At 43.6% G+C, this 22,617-nt stretch overlaps 1 protein-coding gene and 1 pseudogene across 8 annotated transcripts in view; both read right to left on the bottom strand.

The window, feature by feature from the left end:
- The window catches only part of ANKRD6 (ankyrin repeat domain 6), a 176,702-nt gene extending 161,243 nt beyond the window's left edge, over positions 1 to 15,459 (bottom strand). For 7 of the 8 annotated variants that reach the window (XM_046676224.1, XM_046676233.1, XM_046676232.1 and 4 more), the window contains exons 1-2: positions 15,326 to 15,459; positions 12,227 to 12,315 (exon numbers count right to left, since the gene is read on the bottom strand). The gene's annotated coding sequence lies outside the window, so the exon portion shown is untranslated. The remainder of the gene's footprint in view (positions 1 to 12,226; positions 12,316 to 15,325) is intronic. The other variant, XM_046676222.1, reaches the window with a different exon arrangement.
- Positions 15,460 to 21,859: 6,400 nt separating this feature from the next.
- LOC124246281 (60S ribosomal protein L21-like) lies at positions 21,860 to 22,323 on the bottom strand (annotated as a pseudogene).
- Positions 22,324 to 22,617: the final 294 nt, after the last annotated feature.

Genomic DNA, 22,617 nt, shown 5'->3' on the forward strand with positions numbered 1-22,617 from the left:
AAATTAGGCCATTAAGATGGGCCCTAATCCAACAGGACAAGTATCCTTATACAAACAGAAAGAGACACCAGGAGAGCACACACACAGAGGACACAGCACGTGAAGACACAGCAAGAAGGCGGCCATCTGCAAGCCAAAGAGAGAGGCCTCAGGAGAAACGAAACCTGCAAATACCCTGATCTTGGACTTCCAGCCTCCAGAAATATGAGAAAATAAATTTGTTGTTTAAGCCACCCAATCCATGGTACTTTGTTATGGCAGCCCTGGCTGACATACAGAAGGGAAACCCATAGATTAAAAAAAAAAAGAAAAAGACTTAGAAGACAACAAAAACATTTTAAGGAACAACACTAAACCACAGTGTCTAAAGATGCACACTTAAGAAATAGAACTATAAAAAAAAATACAAGGAAGTGATTGCTATAAACATTAGAATAATACAGGCAGCCTTCACTTTACATGATTCTAATACGCACAATTTCAGTTCTCAGTTTAGTTAAATTACACCAATCCTCCAAAAATACAGTTCACATTTCACTTACCATGGTGTATTAACTTTGAGAAACTGCGTAAAGTACAAACTTCAATAATAGCTCTTCAGTCTACAAATTATTATTTTTTTTTTTGAGGAAGATTAACCCTGAGCTAACATCTGCCGCCAATCCTCCTCTTTTTGCTGAGCAAGACTGGCCCTGAGCTAACAACCGTGCCCATCTTCCTCTGCTTTATATGTGGGACGCCTACCACAGCATGGCTTGCCAAGCCGTGCCATGTACGCACCGGGGATCCAAACCTGCAAACCCCGGGCCGCCAAAGCGGAACATGCGCACGTAAGCACTGCACCACCGGCCCGGCCCCTACAAATTATTACGTAATTAATAGACATGCATCACGATCAGTGACGGATCACATCACTTCTTTCAAAGTCTGTCAGTGATCGGTCACTCTGCACTTGTTATTCGGTTCACACACACACAGTACACCACGGACTGGTGTTGTCTCCTTATCTCCCAGTGATAAACCCACATAGCATTTTACCAAAATGAACAAGTGACAGAAGAAACTGGCCAAGAAAGAAGAACGTGCAGCAAAGAAACGAAAAGTGATAACATTGGAAGTGAAATCTGAACGGAACGGAATGGAATGGAGTTACAGAGAAATAGCTGACCATGGGAATGTTGACACTGCTACCACTTAAAGACTCAAGACGTGCCGCTGGAGGAACCTAACGGAGGAAACTTATCAACATAAAGGAGGAATGTGGTTGAGATGAGAAGGATGAAGAAGTGACACCAGCAAGAACTTCACACTGAAGGAATTCCTAGAGACACTTCACAGCACTGAAGGCATGAAGGATGAAATGCTGGAAACTGATCCAAACTCCAAAAGGAGAATGAAAATTCCTCCAGACAGAAGAGGTGTTTGTTCTGTATCATAAGGTATAGGATGGGGAGAAGGTAGCAAACACGGGCCAAACTACTCTTGGGAAGTTTTTAGAAAGAAATAAAAGTTTAATTATCAATTTTGCTAACGTTTGAAATTACAGTGCACTAAACTTCACTCTTTTTTCATTTCACTATACAATTGTAACAGACAGTAAGAGAGTTTTTAATGTCTTGGCCAAATGTTTAAAGGTCCCGGAACACTCGCAATCTCCCTGATTGATTATTAAGACGGCTTATCAGGATCTCAGCGTGCACTGCTATCTTCTTGGTACCACAGCACCATGCAAAGTGAGTTCTGCCTGTAGTTACCCCAGAGGGAGGGAAGGAGTTATGAATGAGATGCAACACAAGGAGGGGCTTCTGGGGTGACTGGCAAAGTTCTATTTCCTGACCAGCATGGTGGTTATAAGGGTATTTGCCTTACAACAATTTCTTAAACTGAAAAAATGCTTCTGTGACTGAAATCCATGGGAGCAGGGGACTAGTCAATGAGGACCCGTCTGAAACACTGAGCCAGTGGTCACCTTTCTAAGAGAAAAGAAAGGAAAAGCCACAGAAGTAGGTAAGGGACTTGGCAGAGGGCACAAAGGCGGCTGTCAGACATGAAATCAGAACCAGGCCTTGCTGGCAGCCGGGTCTGCACTCCTCTCGAAAGCCTGCCAGTCTCTCGTAAAACAGACTTCCCCTCAAGGGCATCTTTATTGTCCACTTCCAAGGGAGGTGACTCAGCCAGGTTTGAATGGGAGGCCTGGGGTTTAAGATCTGTTACTTAATGCTAATCAGAAAGAAAAAAATAAATAGGAAGGCCAGAAGAGACTCAGCGATCTTAAATTTTTTTCCTTAAATTATTTTTCAAGTGAAAGGATTAGGCTTTGCAAAAAACAGTCAAACAGTCTGCCTACCTGATCCTGGGGCAAAAATACAACACAAACAGTACAATCTTATTATAAACCTAAAGCTTATTACAAACTTAAAAATACAATACAAACTTACTGAAAGCCGCTTATTCTGTGGGGCCGAGGCAGTGCTGTGGATTTATGATATCTGGTTAGGTTATAATCAATACTCAGTCTTTCCTTCTAGATTGAGTACACCAATATAACATTTTTTCTCTCATTTAAATACCCTAATAGCCTCTGATGTTGCTTTTCCCATACAAAGTCCATCAAGTATGACATAGCTTCTATTTGCTTACTGATTTGGGGAATATGTTTTTCCCTCCACTTTATACACAGCTTATAACTGGGATATTAAGTTCCATCCAATTTACTTAGCTGGTAAATTCAGAGCAAATACTAAAAGTCTCTTAAGATTTATTCTTACTCTCAAAGTTAACATCCCTGACATTAAGGGAATTTCAAAGGCTGAGGAGACAGGGATGTTATAAGAAACCGCACGGAAGTCCTGGGGCAAGGTCTCATACAACATTTTATGTTTTATTTTTAGACGCACAGAAACATAGTCATTTTAACACAACCAGTCAATTATAAGCCCAGTCTTAAAGCTTTTGAGTTTTTTAATAACAAAGGAAGACTACAGATTAGTGAAGTTAGGATTTAAAAGAACAGAGATGCACTGAGCATCGAGTCAACTAGTTTTTGGTTCTGTATCAAATTAACAATCAGGGGCCAGCCCAGTGGCACAGCAGTTAAGTTCCCATATTCCGCTTCTGCGGCCTTGGGTTGCCTGGTTTGGATCCTGGATGTGGATCTACATACCACTTGGCAAGCCATGCTGTGGCAGGCATCCCACATATAAAGTAGAGCAAGATGGGTACGGATGTTAGCTCAGGGCCAGTCTTCCTCAGCAAAAAGAGGAGGATTGGCAGCAGATGTTAGCTCAGGGCTGATCTTCCTCAAAAAAAGTAAATAACAATCAGTTTTAGATATAAGTTTTATTTTCTCCAAAATGTCCTTTTCTCGACCAGTTAGGAAGAGAAAGAAAAGAAATTCTAGTATCCAGAGATAAACTAGACCTGTTACATATTTTGGGGGGGGAGGAATGATCTACATCCCGTAACAATAGAATATATAGCTGTTTATTTTGCAACCTTTTGAGAATGTGTTCCACAATGGTATTCCTGACTTCCTGGCAATGAGGGGCTCCTGAAAAGACGGTATACTTTGAATTTTAGTAATTTTATCATATATTAAATATCCTGGGTCTAAGGGAACTCACTCTTTAAAGAAATCCTTTGGTAATCTTATATAGGATTTTCTAAATCCCTATTAGCACATGTTTTTGAAATCAATTTCCCTAAATGTCTCCCAACAGGAAGATATTAATTAGCTGTAAGTCCTGCACTGAATGATAAAGTGTCTCCTTATATTTCAAAGTACAGAAAACCCTGGCTTACATCCCATCACACATCCAGACTTCAACTCAGCAGGGCAGCGAAGGTGGGAAATGTCTAAAGGCACCTGATTCTCAGTTTTCAAGCAGTGCTCTGAACGGCACCAACACAGCTCCACTCTCATTAAGTACGGAAGGTGTGAGCTTCTTTGATGCTTTCTTCAAATTTTGATTTTTCTGTTTTTTGGTTTTGAGGTTTTTTGGGAGCAGGTCTTACTTTTTTCCACATGTATAAAAGCCATCCATATAAAAACCCAGGTGCCAGGGGATTCTGCTGTTATTTATTACTGGTTTTGCAGTTCCTTACTAAGTTTCTGAAGAGCAAATGGAGAAAAACAAAGGCTTCAGTGAGCAAGGCTTTCATTAGGTACCACGTAACCCAGGATAATACATTCTGGAGATTTAGGAAATTATAAACAATTAAGTAAGCATCCGTTCCGAAAGCACCTATCAAACACCAGGACTTAGGGTCTTCCCCTCATGCTAACTCCTTCTGCTAGTAAGTTTTACCTTGATGTTAAAGAGACAGCTGGGGCCGGCCCGTGGCGCAGTGGTTAAGTGCGCACGTTCCGCTTCGGGGCCCGAGGTTCGCCAGTTCGGATCCTGGGTGTGGACATGGCACCGCTTGTCAGGCCATGCTGTGGTAGGTGTCCCACGTATAAAGTAAAGGAAGATGGGCACGGATGTTGGCTCAGGGCCAGTCTTCCTCAGCAAAAAAGAGGAGGACTGGCAGCAGATGTTAGCTCAGGGCTAATCTTCCTCAAAAAAATAAAAAAAAAAGAGAGAGAGAGAGACAGCTAACCCAGAGCCATCATGCTGCCTTGAGTTTTAATTTGTTCTCTCTGAGCATCAAGAAGCACACTGAGCCCCGGGGTAAACCAGTCACACTCGCTACAGCCCAGCGCCAACGTTCCTGTCGTTATTCCTATTTGTAAGCAAGGCAGCAGATGGCTCCATAGGTGAGGCCAGGCACTGAATGATCTGATTCATCCGATAAGCCCAGTGCCTGGGTCTCTCTGCACATGTTCAGAACGCTGACAATGAATGCCCTCTGGGCCTCCGCCTCTCAGTTCCAAGCTCTCCTATCACGTAGGCAAGGCTTGGCGAGACAAGAGGCAGAGGCATACCTAGAGCTGCCAGAGAAGCTATTTCTAGGGACCAAAAGACAAGCTGCCACAGAGTCTGAGTTACTTAAAGCGTAGGCCGCCTGCATCAGAATCTGGGGGGCTGGCTGAATGTGCACCTCCCTAGACCCACGGACCCAGAATCTAAGGAGTGAGAGTGGGAATCTGAATTTTAATCGATTCCCCAAATGATTCTTACGCATGATAAGTTTGAAGAGTATTGTTCTAAGGAAGCTAACTGGAAGGTAGACAGCTAACTAGAAGATAAATTCAGTAACTTGCCCAAGATCATTTAATTTAAAATCTATTTGATTTTAATTACTTCATTAGGTAAGTTTTATAATCCCTACCATGACAGTGAAGTAAGTGGCCCAGACAGATTAAGTCCTAACTTGGAGCAGAGTTACTCTCAAACTAAGTTATACTAATTTTAAGTCTAGTGAAGGGGTTAGCAAACTTTCCTGTGAGGGAATAGATGGTAAACATATTAGGTGTTGTGGGCCATATGGTCTCTGTTACGACGCCTCAACTCTGCCAGAACAGTGTGAAAGCAGCCAGACAGCATGTAAATGAATGAGTATGGCCGTGTTCCAATACAATTTTACAAAGAGGCAGTGGGCTTGATTTGGCCGATGGCTATAATCTGCCGACCCTTTGTCTAGCGCATCTTTAATTCCAACGTGGGCACCATGAAACAGAACTTTTTTAAAAATCAGGACTTAAAAGATAGTACATGTTAATTATTTGGATCTTTTCCTTAAGCAGAACAGCCCAAACTGAACTAGTAATGGATAAACAAAGCACTGCTATAGTCAGTGCACACGACTAAAGTTGTGGACCATTTTCTCCATAACTCCAGCTGGGTACCGGGATTTTTCACATGAGCTTTTATTAATTCTTCAACGTGTTCCATTTGTAGTTGTTGGATGCTGGATACAGCCGAATGGCAGAAATGTACTTCAAGTACATATGATAAATAGGTCCAAGTCTTGCAACTGTAGTTTTCCTTAAGAGCAAATAAGTGAAAGTGACACACACACTTGTGATTGTGTAATACATTCCATGGCAAACATTGCTTTTTTTTTGAAGAGGAAAGAAGTTTCACAGTTGCCTATTCCCAGAAGCTTAAAGTAATTTTAAACTATTATGATAACATTCATGAAGCCAATACGACATGCATATTCTTGTTCTTTGCTAATCTTCCTCTGTTTCGTCTTTCTCAAATGTACAATTCTCTAGATGGTTAGATGATTCTGAGGAAATCAACTATGCTTCGTTCCCTAATAAACGTATGAACCCAGATGGCTTAACCACATTTTTATTTGTTCGCATGGCAAATGATGATACAATTGTATCCTAGGGAGGTCTCATCCACACCTTACCCTATGAAGATATAACATTTTATATATAGATGTTTAGAAAGTGAAAAATAAGGGGCTGGCCCAGTGGCATACCAGTTAAGTTTGCACAGTCTGCTTCAGGGGCCTGGGTTCCCTGGTTCGGACCCTGGGCACGGACCTTCTTATGCTGTGGCAGGCATCCCACATATAAAAAAGAGAGGAAGATGGGTGCAGATGTTAGCTCAGGGCCAATCTTCCTCAGCAAAAAGAGGAGGATTGGAGGCAGATGTTAGCTCAGGGCTAATCTTCCTAAAGAAAAAAAAAGAGAAAAATAAATTATATGAAGGCAGTTAGCCTTAACTGACCATAAAAAGACCAGCATATTGGTATAAAAGATGGCTACTTACCCACCAAAGAGTTCTGTTCCCCTTCCAAAGTAAATGATGGTTGCTCAGGAGCAGCGGTCCAGCCTGGGACCATATTTCCCAGCCTCCTTAAATCAAGGTGGGGCTATGAAGTGGTTCTGGCCAATGGAATGTGAGCAGAAGGGATGTTTTCACGTGTTAGCAGAGGTAGTTAATCTGGTATGCCTTTAACGTACTCTCTTCCCCTTGTAGTGACACTGAGACCACATGCTGAAGATGATGGCATAACGAGATGAAAGGAACCTTTATCCCCGAGTCACCCGAAGGAGAGCTAACCAGGAGAGCTGCCCGACCAGGAATAACCGATTTGGACTTTGTGTGAGCTAGAAACAACCTTTTACCGGATTAAGCCACTGAAATTTGGAGATGTTTGTTATAGGAGTTAGCTTACCTTAACAGAAGATATTTGAGTTGGATGAAAAGAGTCAAATCATGCTTTACTGAAGAGTTTCTAAGATGAATGCAAATACTGAGGAATCACATATACAAGAAAAGCTTGCACGTTACAATTTTTTACCATTTATACAATCCACTCATGTGAATTAAAAACCAGTCTGAGGCCAGCGCCGGTGGTGTAGTGGTTAAGTTAGGTGTGCTCTGCTTCAGTGGCCCAGGTTCGGGTCCTGGGTGCAGACCTACACCACTCATTTGTCAGTGGCCATGCTGTGGCAGCAGCTCACAAACAAAAAGAGGAAGATTGGCAACACATGTTAGCTCAGGGCCAATCTTCTCAGGGGAAAAAAAAAGTCTGAACGACTGGAGAGCTCTATTTCTTAAATAAATTCTGATCCTTAACATCCTTTTATAACAATGTCAATGCAATAACTCACCTAAATCACTGGATACTACACGAGGTAAAACATATTGCACCATATATTTACAATACATTTAAAACATAAAGTATAAACCAGAAGATCTTAAAATTAAATCTGCATTCCCCAAGGCAGAATTTATTGAACTCTGGTCATTCGGTACCACTTCATGAGTCTGTTCCACAGCTGTGTGCCTCAAGTATTATTTCCTTCCCCTTTTCCTGGAGCCTAAAAAGGGCAGGGGGAGACGTGGCCGTCGTGGGGCTGAGTCCAGGTAGAGACTTTGCTTCCACATCTGCACCACTGAGGACTCCAAGGCGGTTCTCTCCGGGGCTCCTCTGGCCCTTGAGGAATGGGTTCCAGAGTCTGTGGGATGCAGGGGGATGGCTGGAGGCTCTGAGGGAAGAGAACTGCTCAGGCTTATCCCAGGTTTGAGCAGAAAGCAAGCCTCTGGAGGCTGGTGAGGAGAAAGATAGAGCAGAGAACTGAAAAGGGCTAAGACACCCGAGTGAAGGAGCTCGTTGTGGGGTGGGTAGAGCTCTGCAAACAACATTTTCTTGTAGTGCTTACCAACCACGTTTGGGTTAGTGAACCACTCGAGAATCTGATGAAAGCTATGAAATGTCTTCCCTCTCAAATATACATATGAGCATCCACTTAAAAACTTATACCGAAATTCTGGGAGCTCTTAGAGCCTCTGTAGCCAACCAGTGAACCCCAGGTGAAGACTTTCTATTTTAGCGGGAGATTTAATAGCTGCTCCTCAGGTTGGTATAGGAACCTTCTAGTAAGTAATGCAGTCACTTCCCCATGCAAGAGAGAACACAGTTATTTCTTGCATCTCCTCTCCTATGACTGGGGATGAGGGAGAGGAAAAGAGAGGTAATGTCACTCCTCAGCTTTTCTGGCCACCCCACACTGTCCCTAACCTCTGTGCCTCGGTGCAGTCCAGCAGTGGGGCACTATCAATGGATTTGGGTTTTTTTTACTTTTCTAAAACTTATTTTGAAATATGAGTCTCACATAGAAGCTGCAAAAATAGTACACCAGCCTCAAAGATATCATGCTAAGTGAAATAAGCCAGTCACAAAATAACAAATATAGTGTGATTCTCCTTATGGGAGTCATCTAGAGCAGTCAAACTGATAGACTAAGAAAGCAGAAGAGTGTTAGCAGGGGCTGGGGGAGGGGATTGGGGAGTTACTCTTTAGCGGGTTCAGAGCTTCAGTTCAGGGTAATGAAGAGTTCTGGAGATGAATGGTGGTGACAACTGCACAACAATGTGAGCGTAATAATGCCACTGAACTGCATACTTAAAAATTATTAAAGTGGTAAATTTTAGGTTATGTATATTTTATCACAATAAAAAAGCAGTACAGAGAGCTCCCGTGTAACCTATCTCCCAATGATAATATCTTACATAACCACAGTACAATGATCAAAACAAGGAAATTGGGACTGGTATGATACTATTAACTAAGCCATAGACTTTATTTGGATTTCACTTTTTCCATGTGCTCACTGTGTGCGCGTGCATGTGTGTGTGTGTATGTTTGTAGTTCTATGAATTTTATCACATAGATTGATTTGTGTAACCACCACCACAATCAGGGTACAGCACTGTTTCAAATCCCCGTTTTACAGATTAGGAAACTGAGGCATAAAGAGGTTAAGTAAATAGACAAAACTTTTACAATCAATAGGTGGCAGAGCCAGGGGTCAAACCCAGTCAGACCAGCTTTGAAGCCCACATCTTTTTTTTTTTTTTTTGAGGAAGATTAGCCCTGAGCTAAATCTGCTGCCAATCCTCCTCTTTTTTGCTGAGGAAGGCTGGCCCTGAGCTAACATCTGTGCCCACCTTCCTCTACTTTACATGTGGGACGCCTGCCACAGCATGGCTTGCCAAGCGGTGCCATATCCACACCCAGGATCCCAAGTGGCGAACCCCGGGCCACCAAAGCAGAACATGCAAACTTAACCGCTGCGCCACCAGGCCAGCCCCAGAAGCCCACACCTTTTAACCAAACCCAGTACTCACAGGGCATGCCTGGGACACCCAAACGCATCCATACACACACACTCAAGAAGTGTACTCTCCGGTACTTGGATACTGTACACTACATTTGGCACAATATAACATAGTCTACAGGGCACCTCAGCATTCTAACTAAACTGGATCAACTGCAGAATTTCATGCTGGGGCTTGTAGTCCACTTGGCATTTTCTAGCTAAAAAATAAGCTTAAAAACTGGCATGAGACACGTTATCCCTGCCAAAAAAGAGAGAAGCAACTTTCAGTTTTGTGAAAAATCTGAACTGTAATTTTCCAAGTTGATTGTTCATGATTTGGTTTATTTTTTACCCCTGAGAATAAATTCAAACCACTATCATATAAGTATGATAAAACAGGTCCATTTCATATCATTACATTTTTACCTCTCATTAAGCAGATATTTTAGTAACTAGAACATCTAAATAGTTCCACTATGGGAACAAAGTATTTTTTTTTAAAATATATTTGACCAATATTGAATTTTCTTGTATAATTCACAAAGTTTTTACCTGATTTATTTTTCTGATTACAAACTTAATTTACGTTCACTGCAAGAAGTCTTTAAAATTCCCATAAAGATGCAGAGGGGAAAAACCCCCAATACTCCTAAAACTCACCACCGAGAGGCAATTTCCTTCTATATCAGATTCCCAGGGGACTTTGCTAGAGTCAGAGTAAAATGCAGACATTTTAAAAAAACTGAAAACGCTAATTCTGAAATAAGAATACAAATTTCTGACCTTGGAATCCAGTTCTAGAATAAAACGGTACTTTTGGTTTATACTCTAGAATGTGAATACACGCATACAGAGTCTTAACACCACGCAGTAGGCTACTGCTGTTCATAATAAAAGGAAATCATCAGTTACATCAGGTTAACAATCTCATTAGTTCTCTTTGGTCCACAGACCATCAGGTTGATTCAAGGGCACCTATCTCCAAAAGTGTGGAAGAACAAGAGTGTTTTTACACTGTGAATATGTATAATTTTACAGAACTACATTTTTTTTTTAATTTTATTTTTTCCTTTTTCTCCCCAAAGCCCCCCAGAGCATAGTTGTATATTCTGCATTGTGAGTCCTTCTAGTTGTGGCATGTGGGACGCTGCCTCAGCGTGGTTTGATGAGCAGTGCCATGTCCGCGCCCAGGATTCGAACCAACGAAACACTGGGCCGCCTGCAGCAGAGCGCGCGAACTTAACCACTCCGCCACGGGGCCAGCCCCCAGAACTACATATTTTGAAAAGAAATATTTTGGTCTGGTCCCCTTATTCGGTAAAGAGAAAACTGAAGCTCTGAGAAATTGTCTAAAGCTCCAAAGCGAATTGGTGGCCAGGACTACCCCAAGTTTCGTGTTGTCCATCTGGCGTCCTCCCACCCTCCCCAGGGCCCCCGGAGGTGCTCCTCCATCTCCCGCTCATCATCCACTCCGACAAGATGATGGACAGCAGGGTTCCTAACGCTCATGTGCGAAAGGTCACAACCTCAAGAGAACTAAGTTCTATATTCACCTTTTATCTACTTAATATCAGTAAGGCAAATCAACCTTATTTCTTTTGTATCTATTCATTTTAGAAACAATTCTCAAAGCATATGTCCCTTACACAAACAAAAAATAGCCTTGCTGTTCCTGTTTAACTATTAAGATTAGTCTACTTTGGGCTACTTCTCCATCCGTGGTTACTATTTGCTGATATCTCCATTAAATTTACTATTTTTCTTTTAAGAATGTTTTTTACTATCATGGACAGAAATATTTCCCATAATCTCCATTCTTGAACTAAGGACAAATGAGTGATGTAGAAATTAAGTTCATTCCGCTACCAATAAACTCTCAAATTTAAATTACATGTTTTAATCCTGGGGCCAGCCCCGTGGCCAAGCAGTTAAGTTTAAACACTCTGCTTCGGTGGCCCAGGGTTTTGCTGGTTTGGATGCTGTGTGCGACACGGCACCGCTCATCAGGCCATACCCTAAAACCAAGAAATGTTGAGTATTAAATATACTCAGTCTAACCCAGGGAAATATTTGAAATTCTTATTTTTTTAAAAAGGAGCAATAAGTTAAATAAAAATAATGCTGATAATTTACAGACGGGCATCAAAGGGAAAAAAGGGAACAATTAGTTAAGAAGAATCAAATAGTTTCTCCCATTCACACAAATGTTCTAATTTTATGGAGGGAAAAAACCCCTCAATATAAGGAACCAAATAAGATAAAAATTGTATCCATCGTTATTTATGTGAACTTGGAAGCATCACCTACGGTTCTGTATAGACTTCCCAATGATAAGTGACTGAAGAAAGGAGCAATAAAAATCAACCACTACATCAGGGAAATATCACTATTGAGTGTATTCTGAGAAACTGTTAAAATATCACCAGGTCGTAGCTTAGGCTTGGGGTCTGGACAATGAACAGGACCAAGGGGAGAAAGGGAGGCACCACAATCGCCACATGTGACGTCATTACTCAAGTCAGCCTTTCACTGGAGGGTTAACGAGTACCATTTATTGATAGGAGTAATCATCTGACCCTCTGCAGTTTAATAAGACTGTTTCATCTGGGAAGATTACCTGCCTCTGGGCTGCAAGTATATGCATAAATTACATCCTATTTGAAACATTTTCAGGCCTGTAACGCATGCCCAAACTTCCCAAGACAAAAGACAAAGTACCTTCCTCCTGAAATCAAAAGTCCACTGGTCCAGACTCAGGGCTTCTCCCTCCCATCAGTAATGACCTCCTCCGCAAACCAGGACTCACGCTGTCAAATGAAAAGATGCATTCCAAAAATGGTCTAAAAAACCAAAAAGTGCCACAATAGTACACTAGAGTTTGCTATTTGAAAAATGATAAATCATTCAGCAGCTGGACACTGCTGAACCTACAAAGTGGGGTAGTCCACAGCTTCAACATTAGATCCCACGACATTCCTACCAATGACATCATATCTTTGAAAACACATAGGTTTTCAGCGGTTGCTGTGATAAAAAGCAAGTGCTACAGAAAATTACCACAGAACAGGAAATGAGAGTGGTATATCCAATCCGATCCCAAGATGTGAGAAGTGGTAAAGGCACACACATCCCGTTTGTAACTGTGATTATTTAAGAATGATACAAAAATACATTTTCTCTCAGTTTATGTGTACTAATTTTTTCAAACACCTTTTATGTTGTTAGGACGTAAATTCTAATTACCTTGTTTTAACCTAACTACTACTAACTCCTTAAACCTAAGGGCACTGTGAAAAAATTACTGAAGACACTAAGGGTGCCATGAACCATGTTCAGGAATCTTTGCCATAACCAAGGAGTGATAACATTGTGCAACGTTTACTGAGGAGAGCTGTGTGACCCTGAAGAAATAACTTAAAACATCATAACATCACGTTCATAACACAAACACCATAACCAGGAAAAGAAGAATTTGGGTTAAAACTGTTTTTAAGGGTCACTCTCAGTTGGCTTAATCCTTCAAACCCCATACAATGTCCCCAGGGTAATTTGTATTAAAAAAAAAAAAAACTTCTAAAATACATGCAGGCTAATTACTGTTTTCCCAGTTCTTAGGGACTCAAGCAAAGCTTTTAAAATTATAGCCTCCAAGCTACATTGGAAGAGACTGGGCCTCCCCTACACAGACAGAACACACCCGCCGAGCTGGTGCCAAAGGAAACAGGGCCAGGGGGGTCGGGGGGGACCTTGAGAGAGAGACTCCCCCATCCCAGCACTTTGATTTTTTTGGCTTTTTTGTGGTTTGCATCTTACTCCCAATACCCTGCTTTTAAGTTGAATAAGAACGCTCCAGGTTATTGTGGAAATGCTTGTTTGGAAACTTCCCTTCCACAGAGCTTTTCATCTAAGATATTAAGTGTGAAAAGCGAGGGGAAAACTAACACAAAATCCAGACTATTGATTGCTTGGAGGAAGAAGGAGAAGTGAGTGGAATGCCAAAGGGAGGAGTACTGGAGGCTCCAAGGTCCTGGGGACGTTCTAGCTCTTCAGCGGAGGGATGGACTTGGGTTTGGGTTCTTTCTTATTCTTTCAACGGTGCCTCTAAGGTTTTTACTTTCTGAACGTGTATTTCACAGCAGCAGCACCAGAATTTCTACAAGGGAGGGCCTTGGGAGTTGGAAGTGTGCCTTGTCTCTAAGCTGAGTTGGATCACAATCTGGCAGCTTTTATGTGCTTAGCTGGAGGGGCTCTGGAGAGGCTGATGGGTTTAAGTGGGAAGATAAGGTTAATTTTTAGTACTACCACTGACAACCAAGGAGTTAACAAATTAGCATTTCTTTATCACACTTGGTTTATACCTCCCAACAATGTGCAACTACTATCTGTTTTCTGGTCTCTTTTATTCCTCTTCTCCCTTCTCTCCTCCCCACTTATGACCTAGAGAGCAGAAAACTCTTCCAATTTTAATTTGTATCCCTAATTCTTAAAAAATCATTCGTTTACCATATGCTAAGCACCTGCTTGAGCTGTTAGAAGTAAGGTAAACATGTAGTCACACCTATTATGTGCAAGAACAACAGGTTGCTATCGCTATTTTAAGGATGGGAAACCCTCTCAGAGACAATCAGTACAACGTTGGATCATCGTGGACCAGATGTGTGTGTCTTTGTTGCCCAAGTTCTTCCCACTTACGCTGGCCTGACAGACATTACCTAAACATGAATGAATACAATCATCCAACAGGTTCACAGAGAGGATGCCTAACATTCAAGAGCACTGTGCCAAGCACTTTACTTGCATCATTTCCACAACAATGCCACCAGGTTATGTATAATACACCAAGTTTACAGTTCTAAAAACTAAAGTTAGAGAAGGTTTTCCGAAGTCACACACCTAACAAGTGGTGGCATCAAACGGATGCCATGACCCCAAACGGGTCTTTAACCACCACTTGAACCATCTCACTACGCTTCAGGGAAAACAAAATGACCAGCTTTAGGAAACTGAAGCCCCTCTCGGGTCACAAGTAATAGTCCACTTCCCCTCCCGCCCCTCAATTCTACCGGAAGCACCACACTGAAATTCCCAAGACAAGTGTCGGTAAGACGATGCCTGAACTCAAACCCAACAACGTGCTCGCTTCCTCGGGCCCGGGAGATGCCACTGGCTGACTCTTTCCCGAGCTTAATTCCAGCCTGAGCGATCTCTCCGGGGCAGGAGCATGAGCACGGCCCCCGCCCCCCCGCGCCTGCACCCCTGCAGTGCTCGCGGGGTCGAGGGGAGGGGGGCGGACTGCTGGCGCGCCTGAGCCCAGCCCGGTCACTCTGAGGCCGGCCTGCAGGCCCGGGGACGGCGGGCAGCGCTGGGCGACCAGAGGGGCCCCTCCTTTACGCCCGAAGACCAACAGCCACTGCGTCCCGGAGAAATACCGGCGGACCCCCGCCCCCCAAACACCACTTTCCTCAAACTCTTTGAGCTCACTGGAGAAAGAGGAAGAGGGCAAGCAAAGATGAGAAAGTTCTCTGCCCCCCCGCCCAAAGTGCTATATCCTAGGAGGCAACAGAGGCAAAGCGCTAAGGGAGCTGCCCCAGGAATTCGCCCCTCCCGCCCCGGCTCTCCCGGAGGCCGCAGGAAAGGGGGCAACGCGCTCGGTGTGGGACTCCTCCCCCCGCAGACAGCGATCTGGGGGCGCCAGGGCGCAGCGCCCCACCCCCGACATCGTGCTCCCCGGATCAGTGCCTCCCGCCCTGGGAGTGGGGGGCGCCCGCCCTCGGATGAAGAGGGGTCGCGAAGGGACCCGGCGAGGGCGCACGGTACCTTTCTCTCCCGCGCCGGACGTCCGCGCCGCAGAGACCGATGCCGGCGACAGGGTGGGGGGCGAGGGGAGACGATGGGCACGCGCTCCCGCTGGCTCCGGCGGCCCCAGGGCCTCGGCGCCGCGCAGCGCCGCCGCCTCCAGCCGCCCCTCGCAGGCTGCGCGCCCCGCTCCCGCAGGTTACCTGTGGCCGCGCCGCCGCGCCCGCCGCCCGCAGGGCCTCCGCCCCGCCCCGCCCGCGCCTCCGAACCTGGGGCCGCAGCGCCCCGCAGCGGCCGGCCGGGGTACGGCGGGGGTCGGGGGGAGACGCGGCCCCCGAGGCCCGGGGGCGGTCCTTAGTCGCCCAGCTGGGGCCGCTGCCGGTTCTGCGGCCACCGGAGAGGCCTCCTTCTGAACAGTGGGAGGAAAGCGGGTGCAGTGGGGTGAGGTTTTCCGCACGGGAGTTGCCACGAGGTTTATTGAAAGGAGAGGGGAATTAGGAGAAGAAACCATCCCTCAACCTGTGGCCAAGTGGATATTTCAATATATTCGTAGTTCACTTAACTGTTGGCTCAGTGGAAGCTGAACAACAATGATGAATGATCCGGATTCATTAAGAGCTGGAGAAGGGCAAGGAAGCCTTTATTCTGAACACCTTGTCTGTTAGCATGTCGGAACTATCTCATATGAAACAGGCAAAAAAAGCATTGAGCTTTCTTAACTCCTGTATTCAAATCACACTTTACCTACCATTACCTCAGTCTGTTTTTGTCTGTTTTTCACAGTTACTTTTTCAGTATCTAGAAGAGCTGCCTAAACGTAGTAAACCCTGAATAAATTGTGGTTGAATGAATGTATGAATGAATGGGACCCCTTCAACCTTTTGAAGAAGCATGACAGGTATTTGCTTTCCAAACACGGGGAGCTGGAGAGGGAGGCAGAACCCTAGAATGGAATTACAGTCTTGTCTGAGGTATGGGACAAGCCTATTTTGAACCTGATTCTTCTTATCCCCTCTGAAATAGGCCTGCTTTCCGGGGGAAAAGAAACATGATGATTTCCTCCATTTTCTTAAGATATTTGTCTCCCTCTGTCCTTCAGGGAGCGTGAGGCAGGAGAAATCCACACAACTCCTACCCACCAGGGAGGGGTAAGTATTTTCCTCTACTACTTCGGAACTTCCCCCAACCCCGTAGTCATAGCAGCAGCTTTACTTGGCAGCGTGTGAAACCTCTCTTCTGAGTGTCCTTGGACCTTCTTTAGATGTGTTCTCTGTCCCTGTCACTCCCCAACTAGAGCTGTTAGGAGAGCACATTTCCTTTCCCTGCCCATCAGTAGCTCTGAATTTCTCTCCAGGCAGGTCACCATTGAGTTCTAGCGGAACCCCTGAAGTCAAGGTATGTACACGTGACCTTTCAACCTGGTCATTTCTTTCTTTTTCTTTTCCGGATTAGGGAGTTTTCCTAGCTAGTCCCTTGGACAAACTGTCTACAAAAATACAGAGTACTCCATTCCTTTGGGAAGCTTTTGTAACATCACCATAAAGTCATAATGAGATGGAGTTTTAGGTTACATTTGTGGGCAGTCAGAGTCATCCCATTAAGTCTGCTGAAAGGAACAGAAAGCCCAAGCCAGCCAGTAAGACATGTGACTGCTCCTGGGAGCTGCCTGGTCTGCAGTTGTTCCCAGACCTTGATTAATGGGAATTCCTGGCAGGGGGCCTCATGAGAGCCAAAGCAGGCAGTGGGTGATCCGCCTGGAGATCTTGCTTGCTCATCTCCAAGTGAGCACACAGTCTTTGGGCAACTAATGAAAGGAGATTTCTAAACCTCCCTCTGTATGAGGACGGCTCCCAGCCTGCAGTTCTTTTTTTTTCTTTTGAGGAAGATTAGCCCTGAGCTAACATCTGCTGGCAGTCCTCTTTTTGCTGAGGAAGGTTGGCCCTGAGCTAACATCCGTGCCCATCTTCCTCTACTTTATATGTGGGACGCCGACCACAGCATGGCTTGCGAAGCAGTGCCATGTCCACACCCAGGATCTGAACCGGCGAAGCCTCCGCCGATGAAGCAGAATGTGCGAACTTAACCACTGCACCACTGGGCCGGCCCCCCAGCCTGCAGTTCTGTTCTTGCCCCTCTGCTCGGCTCCATCGCAGCCAGCTTCATCTACCTACCCCACTACCTGCTCCTTCTGTCTCATGAGAAAGAAGTCTGCTCTGCCAATAATTTTCATTGCTTTGTGAGAATATAATCCTCTTCTATTTGCAGCAACATTTCTTTAATGAGTTGACTGCACTAGCTATCTTTCATGTCCTTAACTTCGATTCATCCTTCAGCCCACCACTCTGGCTTCTAGCCCTGCCACTCCCTGAAACTGCCCTTGCTAAGGCCTCTATTCAAGAAATCTTCCATGTGTCCCTCCATGATCATATCCTCCTCCTCCAGAGGAAGCCACCATCCTGAATTTTCTGTTAGTAATTTTCTTATCACAAATATATATACGTCTCTCGAAATACTACATTGTTCAGTTTTGCCTGTTTTTGAACTTTTTGTAAATGGAATCATTCTGCGTGATTCCTATGCCACTTGCTTTTTTCACTCAGCATTCTGTTTCTGAATCAGCTAGTCAATTTCTCTGTTACGTAGTATTTCATTGTAAAAAGATACCACGATTTATTTACCTGGTTTACTTTAGGACATTGAGCTGGCTCTAGTTTTTGCTATTGCAAACAATGTTGCTATGAACATTCTTAAGTATTTCTCCTAATGCATGTGTGCAAGAATTTTTAGAATACCTAGTAGACTTGGAAGTGGACTTGTTGGGTCTGAAGTATGAGTCTGTTCGAATTTACTAGGTAATGCCAAATTGTTTTCTAAACCAGTCATACCAATTTTTATTCTCATCAGCAGTGTATGAAAGTCCCCTTGGCCCACATCTTGCCACTACTTGTTTTTTTTGTAGGTGTGAATTTTCTTATGATCGTGATCTGTAGTTCCCCAATTACCAGTACAACTGAGCATCTTTTATGTTTAGTAACTATTCTTGTTTTCTCTTTTCTTTTCCTTTTTTTTAAAGATTTTGTTTTTTTCCTTTTTCTCCCCAAAGCCCCCCCGGCACATAGCTGTATATTCTTCATTGTGGGTCTTTCTAGTTGTGGTATGTGGGACGCTGCCTCAGCGTGGCTTGATGAGCAGTGCCACATCCGCGCCCAGGATTCGAACCAACGAAACACTGGGCCGCCTGCAGCGGAGCGTGCGAACTTAACCACTCGGTCATGGGGCCAGCCCCGTTTTCTCTTTTCTTAATTGGTCATATCTTTTGCCCTGTTTCATGTGTTTTGAGAAATCCTTCCTGACCCTGAGGATATAAAAATATTCTCCCATATTTTCTTCTAAAAGTTTTAAAGTTTTGCCTTTCACATTTAAGTCCACATTCCATCTGAAATTCACTTCTGTCATTTACAATACCAGAGCTATCTTATAATGGTTTCCATGTATGTATGGGTCTGTTATAGGTTCTCCATTTTGTTCCATTTGCCTATCCCTGTGCTAGTACCATACAGCCTGGAAATTTGTGGTTTTATATTAAATCTTGGCTTCTGATCACGCGAAGTCCTACCCTGACTTACTTCTTTTTCTTCTTCATAAGGATGTCAAGTTGCAGCTTGACAGGCTTCATGAAAAATTTGGGGTTTTGATTTGGAATTGTGGCAGATTGTATTATTCATTCACAATTATTTGTTCCCGTCCCACCTTTGCCATGCTTTCCTATAGTGGTTGTAGACTCCTCTGCCCCGCTGGTTTGGGGTTTGTGTGACTTGCCTTGACCAAGGCATGTTGGAGCAGAAGCTTTAAATGTGTTGCGTGCTTTAGTGCTCACTGCTTGAGCTTTTACTCTTCTCCATGAGACTATCATGCCCCAGAGAGTGGCTGCTGCTTCAGCTGGGATCCCAGGATGAGAAGACACATGGAATCATGCAGAGCCCAGTATGGCTACACGCAGTCTGCAGCCCTCATGTGATGGGGGCAAGAAATAAATGGTTTGCTGCTACTGCAGTTTGGAGAGAACTGACATCTTTATACCGTTGAGTCTTCTTATCTATGAACATGTTTGACACATCTGCCCATTTATTTAGAACTTTAGTGACTTCAAAAGTTTTACAACTTTTTATTTTCTGACATTTATTCTTAATTATCTTTTTTGTTACTATTGCAAATGATATCTTCTATAAAAATGTGTTTTCTATCCCATTTTGTTGTCAATAAGAAAAATGCAAATGTCTTTGTTTATTGAGCTTATATCTGGCAACATTGCTAAATTCTTTTATTAATTTTTAGATTCTTCAGTTTTCTTTTTGAGGAAGATCAGCCCTGAGCTAACAGTTGCTGCCAATCCTCCTCTTTTTTGCTGAGGAAGCCTGGCCCTGAGCTAACATCCGTGCCCATCTTCCTCTACTTGTTATATGTGGGACGCCTGCCACAGCATGGCTTGACAAGCAGTACATAGGTCTTCACCTGGGATCTGAACCGGCATACCCTGGGCCACCAAAGCAGAACAAGTGAACTTAACTGCTCCACCACTGGGCCGGCCCCTCTTTAGTTTTCTATGTACCTGCAAGCAATGATATTTTATTTCTTCCTTTCCAATCCTTATATCTTTTTAAAAAATTTATTTTGAGATAATTACAGATTCACAAGAAATTGCAGAGCCAGCCCTGATGGTCTAGCAGTTAAGGTTCAGCACTCTCACTGCTTCAGCTGCCCAGGTTCACTTCTGGGTCGTGAAACCACACCACCCGTCTATCAATTGCCATGCTGTGGTGGCAGCTTATCTGGAAGAACTAGAAGATGGGGCTGGCCCTGTGGCGTAGTGGTTAGGTTCAGCATGCTCCACTTTGGTGGCCTGGGTTCACGGGTTTAGAGCCCAGGTGCCGACCTTCACCACTCATCAGCCATGCTGTTGTGGTGACCCACATATAACGTGGAAGAAGACTGGCACAGATGTTAGCTCAGGGCTAATCTTCCTCAAGCCAAAAAAAAAAAGGAAGATTGGCAACAGATATCAGCTCAGGGAAATACTTGCCTGCAAAAAAAAAAAAAAAAGAAATTGCAAAAATAGTATAGGAGGTCCTTTGTACTCTTCACCCAGTTTCCCCCCAATAGTTATATCTTATGTAACTATTTGATAATATCAAAACCAGGACATTGACATCAGTACAATGTGTGTATATAGCTCTATGCAATTTTATCACGTGTGTAACTTTACGTAACCACCACCACGATTAAGATACAGAACTATGCCATCACCACAAAGAAGCTTCCTCATGCTACTGCATTACGGCCACACCCAACACCCTCCCCTACAGCATCCCTAACCCCCAACAACCACTTATCTGTTTCCATCTCTGTAATTTTGTCATTTCTAGAATGTTATATAGGGGGCCGGCCCTGTGGCCGAGGGGTTAAGTTTGCGCGCTCTACTTCGCGGCCCAGGGTTTTGCTGGTTTGGATCCTGGGCGCCGGCATGACACCACTCGTCAGGCCACGCTGAGGTGGCATCCCACATAGCAGAGCCAGAAGGACCTGCAACTAGAATATACAACTATGTATTGGGGGGCTTTGGAGAGAAGAAAAACAAGAAGATTGGCAACAGATGTTAGTTCAGGTGCCAATTTATAAAAAAAAAAAAAAGAATGTTATATAAATGGAATCATACATAATGTGAACTTTTGAGACTGGCTTTTTTTCACTCAGCATAAATGCCCTTGAGATCCATCCAAGTTGTTACATGTATCATTAGTTCACTGTTTTTATTGCTGAGTAGTATCCCATGGTATGGATGTACCACAGTTTGTTTAGCCATTCATCTGTTGAAAGGCATCTGGGTCAATTACAGTTTTTGGTTGTTATGAATAAAGCTGCTAGGAACAATTCTGTACAGGTTTTTATATGAACATAAGTTTTAATTTCTCCAAGATGTGTCCATAAGGGCAATTGCTGGATTGAACAATAGTTGCATGTTTAATTTTATAAGAACCTGCCAGGGGCTGGCCCGGTGGCACAGTGGTTAAGTTTGCATGTTCTACTTTGGCGGCCCAGGGTTCACCAGTTCCAGTCCTGGGTGTGGAACTACACACCACATGTCAAGCCATGCTGTGGTAGGCGTCCCACATATAAAGTAGAGGAAGATGGGCACGGATGTTAGCTCAGGGCCAGTCTTCTTCAGCAAAAAGAGGAGGATTGGCAGCAGATGTTAGTTCAGGGCTAATCTTCCTCAAAGGAACAAAAAAGAAACTACCAAAGCATTTTCCAGAATGGCTATATCACTTTACATTCCCATCACTGATATATGAGAGATCCACTTTCTCTCCATCCTTGCCAGCATCCAGTATTGTCACTATTTTTTATTTTAGCCATTTTGATAGCCACGTAGTGGTATCTCGTTGTAGTCCTGAAGTCTTAGTATTTGCATTTTTTAATGGCTAGTGATGACAAACATTTTTCTTTTCTTTTCTTTTTTTTACAGTCCAGAGGTCTTTTATTTTTTTAAAAAACCTATTATGCCATGAATTTATAGAGAATGCGTTCCAGCAGCGCAGGCTCCTTTCCACTGGTTCTCACAAGGCATGCTTCTCTGTGTGGAGCAGGCTGGAACTTCAGTTGAATCCAAATACCTTTGTCTTTGGCTTCCTTCTTTTTCTGATCATTTTCCTTCACATATTTCAGGAAGCTATCTCAGCTCTTAGAGTGATTAATATGCTCAATATGCAAGAATCTGGCCCTTACCTTGTTTGTTTGCAACAATGCCAACAGCATGCTGGGTGACACTGTCCACTCCTCCAGTTTTGCAGGGTAAGTTTGTGGGGCATTCCTTTTTAAACAGTGCCCATTCCCCTAATGTCTACAATGTTACCTTTCTTGTAGATGCACATGCATGTGGCCAAAGGAACAACTCCATGTTTTCTGAAAGGCCTAGAGAACATACAGCTGGTGCTTCAGCTTTTTCCCTTTGGGTGGGTCATTTTGGCGAATACTGGAAGATGCTGGTTCTGCCTGGAAGGATGAACATCTTTTCATGTGCTTATTTAACATCCCTATAGCCTCTTCAGTAAAATGTCTCTTCATGTCTTTTGCCTATTTTCTAATTGGATTTTTTTTTTTACTGTTGAGTTTTGAAAACTCTTTATAGATTCTAGATATGAGTCCTGTGTCAGACATACAGTTAATGAATATTTTACTCCAGTCTGTAGCTTGCCTTTTCATTCTCTTAACACGGTCTTTGCAATGAAAGAGTTTTTAATTTTGGTGAAGTTCAA

The sequence above is a fragment of the Equus quagga genome, chromosome 11 (assembly GCF_021613505.1).
Source record: "Equus quagga isolate Etosha38 chromosome 11, UCLA_HA_Equagga_1.0, whole genome shotgun sequence".
Lineage (NCBI taxonomy): Eukaryota > Metazoa > Chordata > Mammalia > Perissodactyla > Equidae > Equus > Equus quagga.